The 18,862-nt window shown below is 40.8% G+C and overlaps 2 long non-coding RNA genes and 27 other non-coding genes across 30 annotated transcripts; 20 read left to right on the top strand and 9 right to left on the bottom strand.

The window, feature by feature from the left end:
* Positions 1-2,800: 2,800 nt before the first annotated feature.
* Trnap-cgg lies at positions 2,801-2,872 on the bottom strand. The gene has a single exon. It is a non-coding gene; the product is annotated as a tRNA-Pro (tRNA).
* A 100-nt stretch (positions 2,873-2,972) lies between these two features.
* Trnaq-uug lies at positions 2,973-3,044 on the bottom strand. Its single transcript has one exon. It is a non-coding gene; the product is annotated as a tRNA-Gln (tRNA).
* Positions 3,045-3,215: 171 nt separating this feature from the next.
* On the top strand, positions 3,216-3,311 carry Trnay-gua. Its single transcript has 2 exons — positions 3,216-3,252; positions 3,276-3,311. It is a non-coding gene; the product is annotated as a tRNA-Tyr (tRNA).
* A 236-nt stretch (positions 3,312-3,547) lies between these two features.
* Trnap-ugg lies at positions 3,548-3,619 on the top strand. Its single transcript has one exon. It is a non-coding gene; the product is annotated as a tRNA-Pro (tRNA).
* A 70-nt stretch (positions 3,620-3,689) lies between these two features.
* Positions 3,690-3,771, top strand: Trnal-aag. Its single transcript has one exon. It is a non-coding gene; the product is annotated as a tRNA-Leu (tRNA).
* A 71-nt stretch (positions 3,772-3,842) lies between these two features.
* Positions 3,843-3,915, top strand: Trnar-ucg. The gene has a single exon. It is a non-coding gene; the product is annotated as a tRNA-Arg (tRNA).
* Positions 3,916-4,224: 309 nt separating this feature from the next.
* On the bottom strand, positions 4,225-4,296 carry Trnap-cgg. The gene has a single exon. It is a non-coding gene; the product is annotated as a tRNA-Pro (tRNA).
* A 100-nt stretch (positions 4,297-4,396) lies between these two features.
* Positions 4,397-4,468, bottom strand: Trnaq-uug. Its single transcript has one exon. It is a non-coding gene; the product is annotated as a tRNA-Gln (tRNA).
* A 171-nt stretch (positions 4,469-4,639) lies between these two features.
* Trnay-gua lies at positions 4,640-4,735 on the top strand. Its single transcript has 2 exons — positions 4,640-4,676; positions 4,700-4,735. It is a non-coding gene; the product is annotated as a tRNA-Tyr (tRNA).
* Positions 4,736-6,820: 2,085 nt separating this feature from the next.
* On the top strand, positions 6,821-8,157 carry LOC124335898. 2 transcript variants are annotated; one of them, XR_006916940.1, is made up of 5 exons: positions 6,821-6,967; positions 7,022-7,322; positions 7,380-7,590; positions 7,654-7,866; positions 7,934-8,157. It is a non-coding gene; the product is annotated as an uncharacterized LOC124335898 (long non-coding RNA). The 2 variants fall into 2 exon arrangements; XR_006916939.1 differs by having other exon boundaries at positions 7,650-7,866.
* A 1,427-nt stretch (positions 8,158-9,584) lies between these two features.
* Positions 9,585-10,956, bottom strand: LOC124335897. The gene is made up of 5 exons (XR_006916938.1): positions 10,796-10,956; positions 10,536-10,722; positions 10,182-10,481; positions 9,881-10,124; positions 9,585-9,813 (listed from the first exon to the last, which is right to left on the bottom strand). It is a non-coding gene; the product is annotated as an uncharacterized LOC124335897 (long non-coding RNA).
* A 137-nt stretch (positions 10,957-11,093) lies between these two features.
* Trnap-ugg lies at positions 11,094-11,165 on the top strand. Its single transcript has one exon. It is a non-coding gene; the product is annotated as a tRNA-Pro (tRNA).
* Positions 11,166-11,235: 70 nt separating this feature from the next.
* Trnal-aag lies at positions 11,236-11,317 on the top strand. Its single transcript has one exon. It is a non-coding gene; the product is annotated as a tRNA-Leu (tRNA).
* Positions 11,318-11,388: 71 nt separating this feature from the next.
* On the top strand, positions 11,389-11,461 carry Trnar-ucg. The gene has a single exon. It is a non-coding gene; the product is annotated as a tRNA-Arg (tRNA).
* A 479-nt stretch (positions 11,462-11,940) lies between these two features.
* Positions 11,941-12,012, bottom strand: Trnaq-uug. Its single transcript has one exon. It is a non-coding gene; the product is annotated as a tRNA-Gln (tRNA).
* A 171-nt stretch (positions 12,013-12,183) lies between these two features.
* Trnay-gua lies at positions 12,184-12,279 on the top strand. The gene is made up of 2 exons: positions 12,184-12,220; positions 12,244-12,279. It is a non-coding gene; the product is annotated as a tRNA-Tyr (tRNA).
* A 236-nt stretch (positions 12,280-12,515) lies between these two features.
* Trnap-ugg lies at positions 12,516-12,587 on the top strand. The gene has a single exon. It is a non-coding gene; the product is annotated as a tRNA-Pro (tRNA).
* A 70-nt stretch (positions 12,588-12,657) lies between these two features.
* Trnal-aag lies at positions 12,658-12,739 on the top strand. Its single transcript has one exon. It is a non-coding gene; the product is annotated as a tRNA-Leu (tRNA).
* A 71-nt stretch (positions 12,740-12,810) lies between these two features.
* Positions 12,811-12,883, top strand: Trnar-ucg. Its single transcript has one exon. It is a non-coding gene; the product is annotated as a tRNA-Arg (tRNA).
* Positions 12,884-13,191: 308 nt separating this feature from the next.
* On the bottom strand, positions 13,192-13,263 carry Trnap-cgg. Its single transcript has one exon. It is a non-coding gene; the product is annotated as a tRNA-Pro (tRNA).
* Positions 13,264-13,363: 100 nt separating this feature from the next.
* On the bottom strand, positions 13,364-13,435 carry Trnaq-uug. The gene has a single exon. It is a non-coding gene; the product is annotated as a tRNA-Gln (tRNA).
* Positions 13,436-13,606: 171 nt separating this feature from the next.
* Trnay-gua lies at positions 13,607-13,702 on the top strand. The gene is made up of 2 exons: positions 13,607-13,643; positions 13,667-13,702. It is a non-coding gene; the product is annotated as a tRNA-Tyr (tRNA).
* A 236-nt stretch (positions 13,703-13,938) lies between these two features.
* On the top strand, positions 13,939-14,010 carry Trnap-ugg. The gene has a single exon. It is a non-coding gene; the product is annotated as a tRNA-Pro (tRNA).
* A 70-nt stretch (positions 14,011-14,080) lies between these two features.
* Positions 14,081-14,162, top strand: Trnal-aag. Its single transcript has one exon. It is a non-coding gene; the product is annotated as a tRNA-Leu (tRNA).
* Positions 14,163-14,233: 71 nt separating this feature from the next.
* Positions 14,234-14,306, top strand: Trnar-ucg. The gene has a single exon. It is a non-coding gene; the product is annotated as a tRNA-Arg (tRNA).
* A 480-nt stretch (positions 14,307-14,786) lies between these two features.
* Trnaq-uug lies at positions 14,787-14,858 on the bottom strand. The gene has a single exon. It is a non-coding gene; the product is annotated as a tRNA-Gln (tRNA).
* Positions 14,859-18,297: 3,439 nt separating this feature from the next.
* Positions 18,298-18,393, top strand: Trnay-gua. Its single transcript has 2 exons — positions 18,298-18,334; positions 18,358-18,393. It is a non-coding gene; the product is annotated as a tRNA-Tyr (tRNA).
* Positions 18,394-18,629: 236 nt separating this feature from the next.
* Positions 18,630-18,701, top strand: Trnap-ugg. Its single transcript has one exon. It is a non-coding gene; the product is annotated as a tRNA-Pro (tRNA).
* A 70-nt stretch (positions 18,702-18,771) lies between these two features.
* On the top strand, positions 18,772-18,853 carry Trnal-aag. Its single transcript has one exon. It is a non-coding gene; the product is annotated as a tRNA-Leu (tRNA).
* The last annotated feature ends 9 nt before the right edge of the window (positions 18,854-18,862 follow it).

Below are 18,862 nucleotides of genomic sequence, written 5' to 3'. Positions count from 1 at the left end.
ACTAAACTAAGCGCTTTTTACTTCAAGAAAAGGAAAAAGCATTACGTTAGAAGAAGAAAACAAAGAAAATGAGGACTAGAAGGATCATGGTGTAATCTGGTAATGATTTCTTTTAGCAATTACCAAACCATGCAAAGGGAAAAGCATTGCATATTTATCCGCTACAGCCGTCCTAGCTTTTTTCGACTTTAGAGACGTTTTCAGCAGGTGTGCGGAAACGGAAAATCTATGATGATTTTTAGGAAAGCTGTATAGTATAGTTTTGATTTTTACAAGCCTTTTATGTGTTCGGCTTCGAAAAAAACACAGAGAGAAAAAGCTCAAACAAGTCTGGTGTGTTTTTTTCTGGCGGCGGGTCAGAATGGACCATCTGCCAGGGCCGGCACAACTCTTTTTTTGACGAGGCAATTGATAGTTTTTTCCAAAATGTTTATTTTCTTTTATTTGTGTGAAAATGGTTTTTTCTTCTTCTCCTCCGAGAGCAACAACAATAAGACCAACAACAACAACAACCCAAAAGTGTTTCTTTTTTGCCCTGCCCACCTCCTTATGAAAATGAACGGGCAATCAGCCGACAGAGATGATGGAAAAGAGGCAGTGGCTCGTCGACGTTTCCTTTAACTTTGAGCGCCCGTTCAATGCCGTCAAGCTGTCACGTAAACTACGACGGCACTCTCGGTCGTTTACAGCAGCAGCCGCAGCAGTCTCAGCGTCCTCCCGCCCGGCTCACGTTTGAGATTTCCCGTGCAACAGCAGCAGCAGCAGAAAACTCGGCGTTTCACGGTTGGAATTTCACGACCTTTACGTCTCTCTTTCTCTCTCGTCAAAAGATGATAACGTTGACATAAATGATGGGGACGAAATCACGTTCGTTCAACAATGAACGGGAGGGTTGGTAGAATAAAAAAACAGCTGATTTATTGACGACCGGCCCATCCGCCCTCCTTTACTCCTCCCACCACCTTCCATTGCGCTCTTGTTCTGATGATAGGATTTTTCTTTTTCTTTCGCTCTTTTTTTTTCGTGTTCAAAGTTGATTTATTGACGTTTCGTCACTCTCCCGTTTTTTGTTTTCCTTTTTCTACCTGAACCGTTTGCTGCCCCGCTCGCTAAATCTCTCACCTTTTGAGCAAATTTCAGGGTCCGTGACAGTTTTGTTTTTCCCTTTTCTTTGACAGTGTGTGTCGGGGGCTGTCGGGTAATTTTCTGCGCGTCCCGTTAGACTTGTTATTACAATGAATCTCTCCTCGTCTTATCTCTTCCCAATCCTTTTTTTCAGGGTTTTTTCTTCTTCTTCTTCTTTTATGTTATTTTGAACATTTGTTTTAACAAGCGATCCACGAATCAAGTAGACCAAAATCCCGGAGCGGCTTTCCTGATCTAAATCCGGAAAAGGCATTAAAAATCTAAAAAAAATATAGCCATGTTTGTCTTCGCACGCCGGATTTACCTGCGTTTGCAGAATGACGATTTTCCCCCCCGTTTAGAAGTTATTTAGCTCTAAAGTTTGGTTTTTTTGAATTTTGTCAGAAAGTTGGGGGGGGGGGTTTGACATCCATTTTCGAAAAAGTGGGGGAGCTAGGGAAAAAACTAATTTTTTGAAAAGGTTTATTGCAATCTCAACCACCAAAATCCAAAAGGAATTTCCTTTCCGGATTTTATTGGTTGAGATATTACCAATTTAGTGAAAGGATTATTTAGCTGGTTTCCCTCCCTGGCTTGCAGCCATTTTTTCGTACGGTCCGCTGCGCTCCTGGCGGAAGCCAGCAGAAGGTCTTATACATCGGCCAATAAGAAATCTGGGTTCACTATATATGAAGGCATGTATAAATGCAATGGGTCTAATGTGAAGGCTGATATATAAGACCTTCTGCTGGCTTCCGCCAGGAGCGCAGCGGACCGTACGAAAAAATGGCTGCAAGCCAGGGAGGGAAACTAGCTAAATAATCCTTTCACTGTCTAACGCTCGTAACGTGCGGGATGATGACAAAAGGGGGCGGATAGGGGCGCCAAGATCGGCGCAACTGATGTAAACAAGGGTTCTAAGAATATACACACGCCATGAGCTCTACTACACTCCCTAGTGATGGTAGAGAAGAGGAAAAAAACGAACCAAAAAAAATATATTTAAGGCCACGCGTCCGGGATCTTCTGTGCCCGCTCTCATCTCAAATTTCCTATCGACTGATTGTGTGTAGGCCGGAACCAGAAAGAAGAAAGAGGAAAAGCTTCTTCTTCTTCTCTTCTTCTTCCTTGTGTATTATTTCACCCTTTTGCACAGGCACACAGGCGTGCGCCGGGGCTTTGATCGGTTTTGGCTTTATGTGCAAAGGGAATAAAGAAAGAGACGACGACGGTATGACTATTATTATATAGACTTGTCTCTCTCTCCCTATTCGTTTCTGTGTGCGTATTATTCGAATCGAATGCAGGAAAACAAGTCGTCGTGTCGTAGGATCCGAAGATTGCAGGTTCGAGTCCTGCTACGATCACTCGCAAACGGTTATTTTGGCTATTTCGAAATGCGCGCGCGAAAATTTACAAACAAAGAATTAGCAATCCATTTGCAATTGCTCCTGGTTGTAAGCCAAAGTACACATCAAAGAGAACATCCGAGGTTCCCGCCCAAAAAATTGGTCTAAGGAGTGGAATCAATGAATCCCTATCGTACGATCTCTATTCCCTATACCAAATTAAGCTGTGGTATTTCCTTAGGAAAAAACATTTGGGACTCGTGACTGTACCTTAGAACACATGATGTGTCTAATGGCAGGGATCGGTGCCAAAAGTAAAACAATTGGGGCCCATCCGGGAATTGAACCCGGGATCACTTACACCCGAAGCAAGTATCATACTACTAGACCAATGAGCCCTATTAACTTTCATTATTGATTCGAAAATTATTTTATTATTATTACAATCCAAATGTTGTGCATAAAAATAAACACGATTGATAGAAATTGGATTAAAAAAGGTCCCACTGAGAATCGAACTCAGATTATCAGAGTCAAAGTCTGATGTGATAACCATTACACCATGGAACCTTCCAACGGAAGTCACCAGCACTGCTACTACAATGTAAATTTGTCGTTAAATTTGGTGGTATTTAGGGCCATGTGCTGATTCCTTCAACTCAGTGATTTCGATGATTTAAAACATGATCTTTTGGTGCATGTTAATGGAGTATATTGCGATGTTCGACGGAAATAAAACAACCTTCGATAGCTCAGTTGGTAGAGCGGTGGACTGTAGTGACACGATGTAAAATGCAAGGAATCCATAGGTCGCTGGTTCAACTCCGGCTCGAAGGAGAGCACTTGTGATTACGCATTGAGTGGGCAACCGAAAATAGATAAAGCTGATAGTCATGTATATTCAAAATAGAGTGTATTAATGGAAAATCCAACATGTACTATTGGGGTACGCATATCTACAACAGAAAGTTGACAACTTCACCGTGTAAATATGAAATGTATAGCTCAAAAATGGGACACAATTAATGGTTAGTAATTGTAGCCGGCAACAAACGGTGTTAGAAAAGTTGCGTGGCTCATTGGTCTAGTGGTATGATTCTTGCTTTGGATGTAAGAGGCCCCGGGTTCAAATCCCGGATGAGCCCCTACAATATTTCAGCTGAGATGGTAAACCTCTTATTTTATTATTTAGATGAATGTTAACATTGCAAACGTGGTAGCGTGGCCGAGCGGTCCAAGGCGCTGGTTTAAGGCACCAGTCTCTTCGGGGGCATGGGTTCGAATCCCATCGCTGCCAACGTCAATTTTGCTCAAACTGTTGTAGCATAGCAAGGAATTGATGATTGTGCACTTACGGGCAACGTTAATGGTCGTGTGGCCTAATGGATAAGGCGTCGGACTTCGGATCCGAATATTGCAGGTTCGAGTCCTGCTACGATCACTCGCAATCGGTTATTTTGGCTATTTCGAAATGCGCGCGCGAAAAGTTACAAACAAAGAATTAGCAATCCATTTGCAATTGCTCCTGGTTGTAAGCCAAAGTACACATCAAAGAGAACATCCGAGGTTCCCGCCAAAAAAATTGGTCTAAGGAGTGGAATCAATGAATCCCTATCGTACGATCTCTATTCCCTATACCAAATTAAGCTGTGGTATTTCCTTAGGAAAAAAACATTTTGGACTCGTGACTGTACCTTAGAACACATGATGTGTCTAATGGCAGGGATCGGTGCCAAAAGTAAAACAATTGGGGCCCATCCGGGAATTGAACCCGGGATCACTTACACCCGAAGCAAGTATCATACTACTAGACCAATGAGCCCTATTATCTTTCATTATTGATTCGAAAATTATTTTATTATTATTACAATCCAAATGTCGTGCATAAAAATAAACACGATTGATAGAAATTGGATTAAAAAAGGTCCCACTGAGAATCGAACTCAGATTATCAGAGTCAAAGTCTGATGTGATAACCATTACACCATGGAATCTTCCAACGGAGGTCACCAGCACTGCTACTACAATGTAAATTTGTTGTTAAATTTGGTGGAATTTAGGGCCATGTGCTGATTCCTTCAACTCAGTGATTTCGATGATTTAAAACATGATCTTTTGGTGCATGTTAATGGAGTATATTGTGATGTTCAACAGAAAGAAAACAACCTTCGATAGCTCAGTTGGTAGAGCGGTGGACTGTAGTGACACGATGTAAAATGCAAGGAATCCATAGGTCGCTGGTTCAACTCCGGCTCGAAGGAGAGCACTTGTGATTACGCATTGAGTGGGCAACAGAAAATAGATAAAGCTGATAGTCATGCATATTCAAAATAGAGTGTAGTAATGGAAAATCCAACATGTACAGTATCCTTCAATAAATTTTGAGGGGGGTGCTTGGAAAATGAAGACATCTGTCGGATCCCAAGTAAACCCTTTGAAAATATTTCGCGCAAACTTGATGCCGTGCAGACGCAAACTTGACGTGTAGACCGAAAAGGTAATCATAACAACAACTCAGAACAGCAGGTAATTGTGTGACTATTTACAACATGGCGTTTTCATATTGTCTAATGTTTTTTAACAAAGTGATTTTAAATAGATGCTAAATGATTTTGCTTTCTTTTTTGACTTGGCGTCTCATTGGGTGTACGACGTTCAGGCCCGGTCATTCAGGCCCGGGTCTTTCAGGCCCACTTTTATTGGGCCTGAACGTTGCAAAAATTGGGCCTGAAAGGCGGACTTGAATGTCATTCAGGCCCAATATAATTTTTTATGTTTTTCATAGTTAAATATATTGGAAATACATTTCATACCTAAGAATTTTTAAACCTTTTTAAATAATGATCAATCAGTAATGATCAATCAGTTAAGGCTATACATAAAAACACAATACATAAATATATCGAAAGCCAATCAGCGTTTAACAGACGTGCATTTTTAATAATTCAAAAGTGATTTGTTCCCTAGCAAGACAAGTTTTCTGCTATCGAAAAACGATTGATACAGGCGGGATGAAGATCTTTTTACACTGATAATTTTTAATATAGGGTTTAGCGGCTGAGGTTGAGCGGCGGGGACTGAGTGCACCCCTGGGAGAGGGGTGAGTGAAAGGGGGGTATACCTGGGCCATACCATGTTTCCTATATGCTACCATATCAACGGTGGTCTAATGGTCAGAAGCCCGGGCTGTAATGGCAATGGTCCGAATATTGAATCTCGGGCCAGTCGAAATAGAAATTTTGAAATAATAGAAATTTTGAAATTTCATAATGACAACTGCACCAGTCACTGCTATATCATGCGATCACATGTTGCATTACATTAGTCAATGTCTTTAATCGATGGTTAGCTACCATAAGGCTCACGCATTCCCTTTGTTCGTACAGGTCGACGGTAGTCTAATGGTAAGCAATCCGGGCTGCCATGCCAAAGGAGTAAGGTTCGATTCTCGAATCTCGGTAAGTCAGTTAGGAATATAAACTCAATTTTTGACAAATTAAACTTAAAAAGCTTCCGGAGTTAATGGAAGTGGAAGATCGGTGGACGAACATTTCAAAAATGTTAGATTACACTCATTTTGAAACTCTAGGTGCTATTGTCTTTTTAAATTTTAAAAATTTCTATTATTTCAAAATTGCTCGGTTGACATACGATCCTCGGTCCTTCGACATTTCAAGCCTGGATGCTGACCATTAGACCACCGGTGAAATGTTAGAAGACTCTGACCAATGTAATGCAGCATGTGACCGCTTGATATAGCAGTGACTGGTGCAATTGTCTTTATAAACTTTAAATTTTATGGAAAATTCTATCTCGCCTTGTCCGAGACTCAAACCTGGGTCCTTTGACATTACAGCCGGAGATTCTGACTATCAGACCACCGTTAATATGTTAGCCGAGGGAGGAACATAGGCCAGAATGGTATGGACTCGATAACGTCGTCAACTTATTAGTTTGGTCTCATTTCCACTCAACCAAACCACTTTTTGAAATATCATTGCAATTCACCGTATTCTTGTTCGAATTTTCTTATTCTCTTCATATTTGTCCAGGCCGACTTCTAGGACTTTCTAAAGAGATATCCGAAGCTATGTTTGTGGATCTGTAATTTTTGTATGTAGTAGCGTGTGAACTGTATACGTGTAGTGGTAGTGCCCAGGTGTGGGAGCAACTATGCTCACCAGGGGGAGTCGAACTCGGATACCCCATTTTTTTTTTAAATTTTATTTAAAAAAAAACTTGGGCCTGAATGACGTCAAAATTGGGCCTGAAAGGCACGTAAAAAAAAGGTGGGCCTGAACGTCACGGGCCTGAATGACTGGGCCTGAATGTCGTACACCCTTCTCATTCCTGGACTGTTTGTGAATGGGCTTTTTAAATTCTTCAATGGCATTCAATGATTCAAGGACGAATTGAACAAGAAACTGGAAGAAGAAAGCAAGAAAACAATTCATTCAATATCCGAAACGCAAGAATTGATCCAGCAACTGACGGTATAAATACGTGTTAGTCAAAACGACGTCATTTGATTTGATTTTTTGTTGTAGGCCTACATATGTCAACAAATGTTGGAGGAGACAACGACCAGAATGGAGGATCTTTGTAATCAGTTGTCGATTAAGAATGAAAACAATAGAAATCTTGACAGGAAGACTCACAGAGCAGAATACACATTGGCTGGCCAAGAGACCTCTCTGCGATTAATATGCTGATTTGGAAAAACAAATTTCTTATCTCAAGTTTCAGTTGTCTGAAAAGGCTATTGAACTCCAGTGCAAGGAAAAGAAGATTGAGGAAACTGAGAATGCCTTGAAAGACTTGTTGCTACATTCTCATAGCAATGAACAGGTATTTTTAGAAACATTTTAAACGAAACTAACACTTAAGTTATCATTTTGATTTTAGTTGGCCATTGTCGAAGAAAGTAATCGCGAACTTTAGGACAAATTTGATGAAAGGCCCAGGAATTTGAAGCTGCTCTTGTTTGTCGAGAGAATTCGCAGCGATTAAAAGCCGATCTCGATAAGTCAAAGTCAATAGAACTACAGTAGAGCGGATGGAAGAAATCGATAGAGCCTTAGATGAATTGACACTAAAGTCTCTTAACACTGAGCGGGTAATTATACAAAGTACTGACTTTTGTGAATTTTTTAAATTACTAAGTAAATACTTCAGGCAGAATCCTGCCGATCAGAAGTGGACAACTGGACATGCCGAGACAAAAAGAAAAGTTGGAGATAGACGCTTTGAAAACATCCTTAAATTATATGAATTTAGAACTTGAGAGTATCAGCGGTGAATACGAAGAGTAGATAATGGCGTCATCGGAAAGAAAGATAGCCGATCTCGAGTCAGCCTTCTGGAGCGAAGATTGGAAACGGAACGTGAACAGGTAAATTCGTTTCGAGCATCTGTCTTATTTGTCATTTAATTTTGATATATTCTGGTAATTTTATTAGGCTTCTTTCCCTAACCAACAACCTGTGATAAAGGCTGCCGTGGAACCAGCACGTTCGCTTCGGCCCATCTTGAAGCAAACATTTTCTGATGTCAAACAACAGGAACTGGCTTCACAAGATGCAAGGATACCGTTTTAACTATAAAAAAAAGGTTAATCAAGCCCCTCTGTGGCACCTTCGAGATTTTAAAAGTCTCCTTTCGTTTTTTTTCTTGATTAGGAAATTTAAAAATTTAGTTTTCGTATTGTTTTCTCTGTTCGTCATCTTATACTCTCACTGTTGCGCCTCTTGTGTGGAATATAATTCAGTATTTCACAAGATGAAGTAAATAACAAACGCCAGAAGCAGACTGGCTGTCACAGATTACCGTCGTCTGCTAGTCAACAATCAATTTGAAAGTCAATCTGGGTGTCTTTTTCTTTCGCAGATATCTCGCGAACCACAAAATAAGTAATGCAAATTTAGTCTTTTCGGTTAAACGGAAAGATCTTCTTTCCATTAGAACTGATTGGACCCTTTAATTTTGTGGAATCGTATGTGCAATCTATTTTTGAAGTTTCCCCTTTTTTGCTCCCAATCTCTCGTTATTTTCGTTAATACTGGAAAAATTTAGTCATTACCTATGTAAAAAGTCATTCTACATCGAATGGGATTAGTCGCGTCGCGATTGGAGCAACACGAAAGCGTCACGGTCCCGAAAACCCCTTCCACCAATCACGAATCGCCCTAATTCCCCAGGGACCTCTCAGGGTTAATGGTATTTGGAGCGTTGTCGGAACTTTTGTTTCTTCAAATCTCTCACCCTTAAAAGGCGGTAAGCCTTCGGCTTTTTAAAATAAGAATTTTAAAAATCTCTCAGGGATGAACCTTGAAAGGAGATGCACCTAAAACTGCCATGGATACTTTAAATCTTTTGCAGAAAGCTAATGCTATTGTAAGACCCTATTTGTTGATGACGTGCCGTCGCAAACTTGATGCCATGAATGATATGAATTGATGCAATACAATGAATTATGCAAACAGCGTATATTTTTTTAATTTACAGGTGATTCTTTTGTTTATTTCAGTGAAAACAAACACTACATTATTACAGGTTTTAATAACGAGTCCAATAACCGTTCGCATCAATAACTAATTGCAGGCGATTGGTTATAGAAAGACCGAGTTTTTGATGCGATTGCGCGATTGTCTCTGAACATTTTTCAGGCGATTTGTCGACGACAACTGGCCAAATCAATCCTTTTTAACCCCCCCCCCCCCCGTTCGTTTAGTTTCCTTGTCTATCCCCAAAAAGTATGTTATCGTCCAAAAATTCCAGACAACCTTGATTTTCCGTGGCCGAGTTAGTAATTTTGGTCACCCTTCCCATGATTTTAAGTTTAATATGTCTCCTCTCTAAAATAATGGCTGTAAAACAAGCCAAAAGAAGGATTGCTCGTAAATAACGACATTAAAATTAACTTAATATTGGAACATTGTCAGGTCAAGGTTAAGAAATGGGGTAGAAATGGGACGCGAAAAAATCCTGCGCCGTATATAAAAACTCAACTACCCCTGGTGTGTTTCTCATTTCACTTTTATCATCTTTTATTTATCCAGAACAATAAATTGATTAACATTCGTTAAAACTTGAAAAATAGCACACTTGCAATTTTTAAATAAATACGCCATTATTATATTTCATAACTATCAATTTACTACACTTGTTTGAGGGGACATAAAGAAAATTAGCATAACATAAATAATTTGCGTAAGAAAGGGGGCGATGACTGGGACTTAAAGGGGCTAATCTGAATCACTTCCGGCTTCGTTTTCTGTGAAAGCGTCTAACTCCAACTTTTCTTTTTGTCTCGACATGTCCACTTCTGATCGGCAAGTTTCTGCATTAAGTATAAACTAAGTGATTTAAAAAATTAGGCAAAAAAAGTCGGTACTTTGTAAAATTACCCGTTCAGTGTTATAAGAGACTTTAGTGTTAATTCGTCTATGGCTTTCTCCCTTTCTTCCATCCGCTCTACTGGAGTTCTATTGACTTTGACATAAGCTGACATTTGAGATCAGTAACTTCCTTATCGAGATCGGCTTTTAATCCCTGCGAATTCTCTCGACAAACAAGAGCAGCTTCAAGTTCCTGGGCCTTTTCATCAAATTTGTCCTAAAGTTCGCGATTACTTTCTTCGACAATGGCCAACTAAAATCAAAATGATAACTTAAGTGTTAGTTTCGTTTAAAATGTTTCTAAAAATACCTGTTCATTGCTATGAGAATGTAGCAACAAGTCTTTCAAGGCATTCTCAGTTTCCTCAATCTTCTTTTCCTTGCACTGGAGTTCAATAGCCTTTTCAGACAACTGAAACTTGAGATCAGCCATTTGTTTTTTCAAATCAGATATTAATCGCAGAGAGGTCTCTTGGCCAGCCAATGTGTATTCTGCTCTGTGAGTCTTCCTGTCAAGATCTCTATTATGTTCATTCTAAATCGACAACTGATTACAAAGATCCTCCATTCTGGTCGTTGTCTCCTCCAACATTTGTTGACATGTGTAGGCCTACAACAAAAAATCAAATCAAATGACGTCGTTTTGACTAACACGTATTTATACCGTCAGTTGCTGGATCAATTCTTGCGTTTCGGATATTGAATGAATTGTTTTCTTGCTTTCTTCTTCCAGTTTCTTGTTCAATTCGTCCTTGAATCATTGAATGCCATTGAAGAATGTAAAAAGCCCATTCACAAACAGTCTAGGAATGAGACGCCAAGTCAAAACAGAAACAAAAATCATTAAGCATCTTTTTAAAATCACGTTTTAAAAAAAAAATTAGACAATATGAAAACTCCATGTTGAAATAGTCAAACAATTACCTGCTGTTCTGAGTTGTTATGATTACCTTTTCGGTCTACACGTCAAGTTTGCGTCTGCACGGCATCAAGTTTGCGCGAAATATTTTCAAAGGGTTTACTTGGGATCCGACAGATGTCTTCATTTTCCAAGCAGCCCCCTCGGAATTTATTGAAGGATACTGTAATATTGGGGTACGCATATCTACAACGGAAAGTTGACAACATCACCGTGTAAATATGAAATGTATAGCTCAAAAATGGGACACAATTAATGGTTAGTAATTGTAGCCGGCAACAAACGGTGTTAGAAAAGTTGCGTGGCTCATTGGTCTAGTGGTATGATTCTTGCTTTGGGTGTAAGAGGCCCCGGGTTCAAATCCCGGATGAGCCCCTACAATATTTCAGCTGAGATGGTAAACCTGTTATTGTATTATTTAGATGAATGTTAACATTGCAAATGTGGTAGCGTGGCCGAGCGGTCCAAGGCGCTGGTTTAAGGCACCAGTCTCTTCGGGGGCATGGGTTCGAATCCCATCGCTGCCAACGTCAATTTTGCTCAAACTGTTGTAGCATAGCAAGGAATCGGTGATTGTGCACTTGCAGGCAACGTTAATGGTCGTGTGGCCTAATGGATAAGGCGTCGGACTTCGGATCCGATGATTGCAGGTTCGAGTCCTGCTACGATCACTCGCAAACGGTTATTTTGGCTATTTTGAAATGCGCGCGCGAAAATTTACAAACAAAGAATTAGCAATCCATTTGCAATTGCTCCTGGTTGTAAGCCAAAGTACACATCAAAGAGAACATCCGAGGTTCCCGCCCAAAAAATTGGTCTAAGGAGTGGAATCAATGAATTCCTATCGTACGATCTCTATTCCCTATACCAAATTAAGCTGTGGTATTTCCTTAGAAAAAACATTTGGGACTCGTGACTGTACCTTAGAACACATGATGTGTCTAATGGCAGGGATCGGTGCCAAAAGTAAAACAATTGGGGCCCATCCAGGAATTGAACCCGGGATCACTTACACCCGAAGCAAGTATCATACTACTAGACCAATGAGCCCTATTATCTTTCATTATTGATTCGAAAATTATTTTATTATTATTACAATCCAAATGTCGTGCATAAAAATAAACACGATTGATAGAAATTGGATTAAAAAAGGTCCCACTGAGAATCGAACTCAGATTATCAGAGTCAAAGTCTGATGTGATAACCATTACACCATGGAACCTTCCAACGGATGTCACCAGCACTGCTACTACAATGTAAATTTGTCGTTAAATTTGGTGGAATTTAGGGCCATGTGCTGATTCCTTCAACTCAGTGATTTCGATGATTTAAAACATGATCTTTTGGTGCATGTTAATGGAGTATATTGCGATGTTCGACGGAAAGAAAACAACCTTCGATAGCTCAGTTGGTAGAGCGGTGGACTGTAGTGACACGATGTAAAATGCAAGGAATCCATAGGTCGCTGGTTCAACTCCGGCTCGAAGGAGAGCACTTGTGATTATGCATTGAGTGGGCAACAGAAAATAGATAAAGCTGATAGTCATGTATATTCAAAATAGAGTGTAGTAATGGAAAATCCAACATGTACTATTGGGGTACGCATATCTACAACGGGAAGTTGGCAACATCACCGTGGAAATATGAAATGTATAGCTCAAAAATGGGACACAATTAATGGTTAGTAATTGTAGCCGGCAACAAACGGTGTTAGAAAAGTTGCGTGGCTCATTGGTCTAGTGGTATGATTCTTGCTTTGGGTGTAAGAGGCCCAGGGTTCAAATCCCGTATGAGCCCCTACAATATTTCAGCTGAGATGGTAAACCTCTTATTGTATTATTTAGATGAATGTTAACATTGCAAATGTGGTAGCGTCGTCGAGCGGTCCAAGGCGCTGGTTTAAGGCACCAGTCTCTTCGGGGGCATGGGTTCGAATCCCATCGCTGCCAACGTCAATTTTGCTCAAACTGTTGTAGCATAGCAAGGAATCGGTGATTGTGCACTTACGGGCAACGTTAATGGTCGTGTGGCCTAATGGATAAGGCGTCGGACTTCGGATCCGAAGATGGCAGGTTCGAGTCCTGCTACGATCACTCGCAAACGGTTATTTTGGCTATTTCGAAATGCGCGCGCGAAAATTTACAAACAAAGAATTAGCAATCCATTTGCAATTGCTCCTGGTTGTAAGCCAAAGTACACATCAAAGAGAACATCCGAGGTTCCCGCCCAAAAAATTGGTCTAAGGAGTGGAATCAATGAATCCCTATCGTACGATCTCTATTCCCTATACCAAATTAAGCTGTGGTATTTCCTTAGGAAAAAACATTTGGGACTCGTGACTGTACCTTAGAACACATGATGTGTCTAATGGCAGGGATCGGTGCCAAAAGTAAAACAATTGGGGCCCATCCGGGAATTGAACCCGGGATCACTTACACCCGAAGCAAGTATCATACTACTAGACCAATGAGCCCTATTATCTTTCATTATTGATTCGAAAATTATTTTATTATTATTACAATCCAAATGTCGTGCATAAAAATAAACACGATTGATAGAAATTGGATTAAAAAAGGTCCTACTGAGAATCGAACTCAGATGATCAGAGTCAAAGTCTGATGTGATAACCATTACACCATGGAACCTTCCAACGGATGTCACCAGCACTGCTACTACAATGTAAATTTGTCGTTAAATTTGGTGGAATTTAGGGCCATGTGCTGATTCCTTCAACTCAGTGATTTCGATGATTTAAAACATGATCTTTTGGTGCATGTTAATGGAGTATATTGCGATGTTCGACGGAAAGAAAACAACCTTCGATAGCTCAGTTGGTAGAGCGGTGGACTGTAGTGACACGATGTAAAATGCAAGGAATCCATAGGTCGCTGGTTCAACTCCGGCTCGAAGGAGAGCACTTGTGATTACGCATTGAGTGGGCAACAGAAAATAGATAAAGCTGGTAGTCATGTATATTCAAAATAGAGTGTAGTAATGGAAAATCCAACATGTACTATTGGGGTACGCATATCTACAACGGAAAGTTGACAACATCACCGTGTAAATATGAAATGTATAGCTCAAAAATGGGACACAATTAATGGTTAGTAATTGTAGCCGGCAACAAACGGTGTTAGAAAAGTTGCGTGGCTTATTGGTCTAGTGGTATGATGCTTGCTTTGGGTGTAAGAGGCCCCGGGTTCAAATCCCGGATGAGCCCCTACAATATTTCAGCTGAGATGGTAAACCTCTTATTGTATTATTTAGATGAATGTTAACATTGCAAATGTGGTAGCGTGGCCGAGCGGTCCAAGGGGCTGGTTTAAGGCACCAGTCTCTTCGGGGGCATGGGTTCGAATCCCATCGCTGCCAACGTCAATTTTGCTCAAACTGTTGTAGCATAGCAAGGAATCGGTGATTGTGCACTTACGGGCAACGTTAATGGTCGTGTGGCCTAATGGATAAGGCGTCGGACTTCGGATCCGAAGATTGCAGGTTCGAGTCCTGCTACGATCACTCGCAAACGGTTATTTTGGCTATTTCGAAATCCGCGCGCGAAAATTTACAAACAAAGAATTAGCAATCCATTTGCAATTGCTCTTGGTTGTAAGCCAAAGTACACATCAAAGAGAACATCCGAGGTTCCCGCCCAAAAAATTGGTCTATGGAGTGGAATCAATGAATCCCTATCGTACGATCTCTATTCCCTATACCAAATTAAGCTGTGGTATTTCCTTAGGAAAAAACATTTGGGACTCGTGACTGTACCTTAGAACACATGATGTGTCTAATGGCAGGGATCGGTGCCAAAAGTAAAACAATTGGGGCCCATCCGGGAATTGAACCCGGTATCACTTACACCCGAAGCAAGTATCATACTACTAGACCAATGAGCCCTATTATCTTTCATTATTGATTCGAAAATGATTTTATTATTATTACAATCCAAATGTCGTGCATAAAAATAAACACGATTGATAGAAATTGGATTAAAAAAGGTCCCACTGAGAATCGAACTCAGATTATCAGAGTCAAAGTCTGATGTGATAACCATTACACCATGGAACCTTCCAACGAATGTCACCAGCACTGCTACTACAATTGTAAAATTGTTCGAGTGCTAGCGCTGAACAATTGGGATTATTTACTAAATTGAAAAGAGAGACAGAACTGTGTGTGACCTTTTATATTGAGCATATTTATAGCAAACATGACTTGAAGTATGGCAACAGTGCCATACAAAAAAAGATGAAGAGGTGTGGACGAAGCCTATAAGGCACCACACGTCGGTATACTAATCAGACTTTAGAAGCACTGAAATATAAAGTAACACGGAGGAAAGGCAACAAGAAAAGAAAACATGATTACTTCTTGTTGCTAAATTTCCCAGATTGTCGATCTTGTCTCGTCTCCTTTTCCCGGCTGCGGTAATCGTTATTATTTCCACTGAAAAATAACAAAAGCAATAACGAGTCTGATCATTATTAATTACTAACAATATGAAAAGCAGCGGTGGGCGGGTGGGAGAGACAGTTCTGTCTCTCTTTTCATTTTAGTAAATAATCCCAATTGTTCAGCGCTAGCGCTCGAACAATTTTACAATTATTTAGTAAAATTCGTTCGACAGAACTGTGTGTTCAAAGCAAAAGCTGACGAGTTAAGGGAAAATATTGAAAAATAGAACCACAAAACAGCAGAGGGTTCTACTGTGATTCCAAGATGATGGCAGCGAATGACGATCAGGTTGGATGGTCCATCGACCACCTCCCTGTGGGAGAGCTTTTTGAACATAGATTCTTTGGCCCAATGGCCAAGGTCTAGGATAGTACGGATTCTCTTATTCCCTGGTGCCGTGAAGATTTATCCTAAGCTGCTAACCAGTTCCGTGGCCTATTGTAGTGACAGGAAACGGTATCACGAAGTTTGTTGTTGTTGAGCAAGAGAGACGCAAAGTTGGTGGTATTGCGAAATGCTGCAGTACAATCCAAATATGTTTCCGTGCATTTGACAGGACAAACTGAAAGGAAACATTAATTCGCTCGGCCCCGATTGACACACGATGTACGGGCCTGGAGTGCTGAGTTTAATTAGTTGCCCGATGGTAAAACACATTTTGGTATCGGTTCAAACAAAATTGAAGAAATTCATAAGTTTCTACTAGTGTGGGAGCCAAGAGCAAAGCGACCAACTTCCGAGACAGTTCAGGGAAAGAAGGAGGAGCATCTGATGTGGCATCATAATATGATCTCGAGAGCGGTGTCAGAATTTCATTATTCGGGGTATCTGACCGATTTAGGTAATTTTTTTTTTTTTTTTTTTTTTTTACATTTGACAGGACAAATTGAAAGGAAACATTAAGTCGCTCGGTACGTGATGGAGGGGTCCAGAGAGCCGAGCCTTACTCAGTTGGCCAAGGGGGAAAGAAATTTCGGAATCGACTCAAACACATTTGAGAGATTTTGTAGGTTCTTATTGGCATGGGGGTCAGAGAGAGAGCAGAATGACCAATTCCGAGACAGTTCAAGGAGAGATCTCTTGTGGCATCAAAAAATGAGAGAGCGGTCAGGATTCTTTGATTAGGGATATCTGGCTGACGGATGTGATGTTACTCGGGTTTACAGCAAGCGTAGAGGAGGGAGTAGTGGTGCTGGCCCACATCTTTTGTTCTGTAGCTCCTTTTCACGCTCGTAGTACATAAAAAGTTTCAAACGGACTTATATGTGCAGCGAATGTATATAGTTAACGGTGGAGGTGGTGTCGGTCTTGCTCTTCACCATGCAATCAGGGAGACAAGAAGCTCCGAAACATTCAAAAGACTTTAGGGTATTAAGGATCTCAATGTTATTGATATCTCGGTCAATTTCCGCTTTACTCCAAGGCAAGCGACAAGGTAAAGGCAAGGTTAAAGTTAGCCAAAACGACCTCGGTTATGAACCGAGAATAAACGGAGGATAGGTGTATCAAATGAGTTTGAGAAACGCCCCCAGAACAAGTATTTCTTTGGCCTCAAAAGACTAGACTTTAACCTTTGTTGACTTAGCTTACTTCTCCTTCGTCTCTACTGCTTGGCCCCCCTCTCCTTTTTTTTTTTTTTTTTTTTGTTAAAAATTCCACCTCTGTTGACCAAATATCCAGCTGGACGCTATCCATCGATGCGTTTGGTGGAATATTACGTTGAAAGGGGGGAGAGGGAAACTTTGCCTTTGTTGTTTAGTCATTAGTTTCCGTTCAAAAGATTCGGCTATTTGTAACAGTAGACAAACAAACACATATCTAATGGCACAACCCATAGGTCATTTTTCTCAGACTGGCCTATGTGTTAACTGAATGAACGGAGCGACTGGCAATCGGCCAAATAACTGAAAAATAAAAAAGGAATTTGCATACCGGACGAAGCTGTTGTTGTCGTTGGGAGAGTCGTATAGAAGATGTGAACGGTTTGATTTCTCCGGTGTTGCCGAAGCGGCGAAGCCGATGGTCCAGGCACAGAGTTGATGATCAAACTAGCAGTCTTGACTTGAGAGACAAGTTCATTGACAGAATCCGTCCCAAAAAGGTCCTCGCCTCGAACTGGAGGTTTTTCTGCTGCGCGGGAAAGTAGACCGATGTGATTGGGATGGGTTTGTGTAAGAATGTTGAGTCGCCTAGAGTGGGTGATCTCGCGAAACAGGTGAACCCAGAGCATTAACAGGGATCTCAAGGCCTTGGAGTCGTTGTTGCTTCTCTTTCTTTTCTTGTTGAGGAGAAATAAGAGAGGTGTGGCCATATCCAGGACGAAATCTGTCTGTTTCCGATACACTTTCTCCAATTGGTCAATTTTGGCCATTGTTGCACTTGAATTCTTGGCAGATTTAAGGGCCCCGTAGAATGTCTCGTCCAATTTGGGATTCGTAAAAAGATCAGAGGCACTGACACTAGCCTTTTTGCCACGTTTGACAATAGGCTTGTACGCCTCTCTAGCAGACTTGACGTTTCTTTCACCTACGCCTTTCGCAATCCAATTGGCGAGAACCAAAGATTTGCGTCTGCTAAGCTAAAAATTTTTTGGTTTAAACTTAGTGATGTCTGAAAAGGTACTTGAAAAGGAATTAGAAGAAGAGGCGGATCTCTCAGACGAGTCAGAGTCGGAACTCGAACTCTAACCCGTCTTACGAGAACGCCTATATTTACGATGTTTAGACATGCTTGCTATGCAAGAGCAAAAAAAGATCTGATTAGTATACCGACGTGTGGTGCCTTATAGGCTTCGTCCACACCTCTTCATCTTTTTTTGTATGGCACTGTTGCCATACTTCAAATCATGTTTACTATAAATATGCTCAATATAAAAGGTCACACACAGTTCTGTCGAACGAATTTTAATAAATAATGTAAATTTGTCGTTAAATTTGGTGGAATTTAGGGCCATGTGCTGATTCCTTCAACTCAGTGATTTCGATGATTTAAAACATGATCTTTTGGTGCATGTTAATGGACTATATTGCGATGTTCGACGGAAAGAAAACAACCTTCGATAGCTCAGTTGGTAGAGCGGTGGACTGTAGTGACACGATGTAAAATGCAAGGAATCCATAGGTCGCTGGTTCAACTCCGGCTCGAAGGAGAGCACTTGTGATTACGCATTGAGTGGGCAACAGAAAATAGATAAAGCTGATAGTCATGTATATTCAAAATAGAGTGTAGTAATGGAAAATCCAACATGTACTATTGGGGTACGCATATCTACAACGGAAAGTTGACAACATCACCGTGTAAATATGAAATGTATAGCTCAAAAATGGGACACAATTAATGGTTAGTAATTGTAGCCGGCAACAAACGGTGTTAGAAAAGTTGCGTGGCTCATTGGTCTAGTGGTATGATTCTTGCTTTGGGTGTAAGAGGCCCCGGGTTCAAATCCCGGATGAGCCCCTACAATATTTCAGCTGAGATGGTAAACCTCTTATTGTATTATTTAGATGAATGTTAACATTGTAAATGTGGTAGCGTGGCCGAGCGGTCCAAGGCGCTGGTGTAAGGCACCAGTCTCTTCGGGGGCATGGGTTCGAATCCCATCGCTGCCAACTTCAATT

This window comes from Daphnia pulicaria, chromosome 4 (genome assembly GCF_021234035.1).
Source record: "Daphnia pulicaria isolate SC F1-1A chromosome 4, SC_F0-13Bv2, whole genome shotgun sequence".
NCBI classification, from domain to species: Eukaryota; Metazoa; Arthropoda; class Branchiopoda; order Diplostraca; family Daphniidae; genus Daphnia; species Daphnia pulicaria.
Note: the sequence above shows the minus strand (reverse complement) of the source record. Positions and strands in the feature narration are given on the sequence as shown.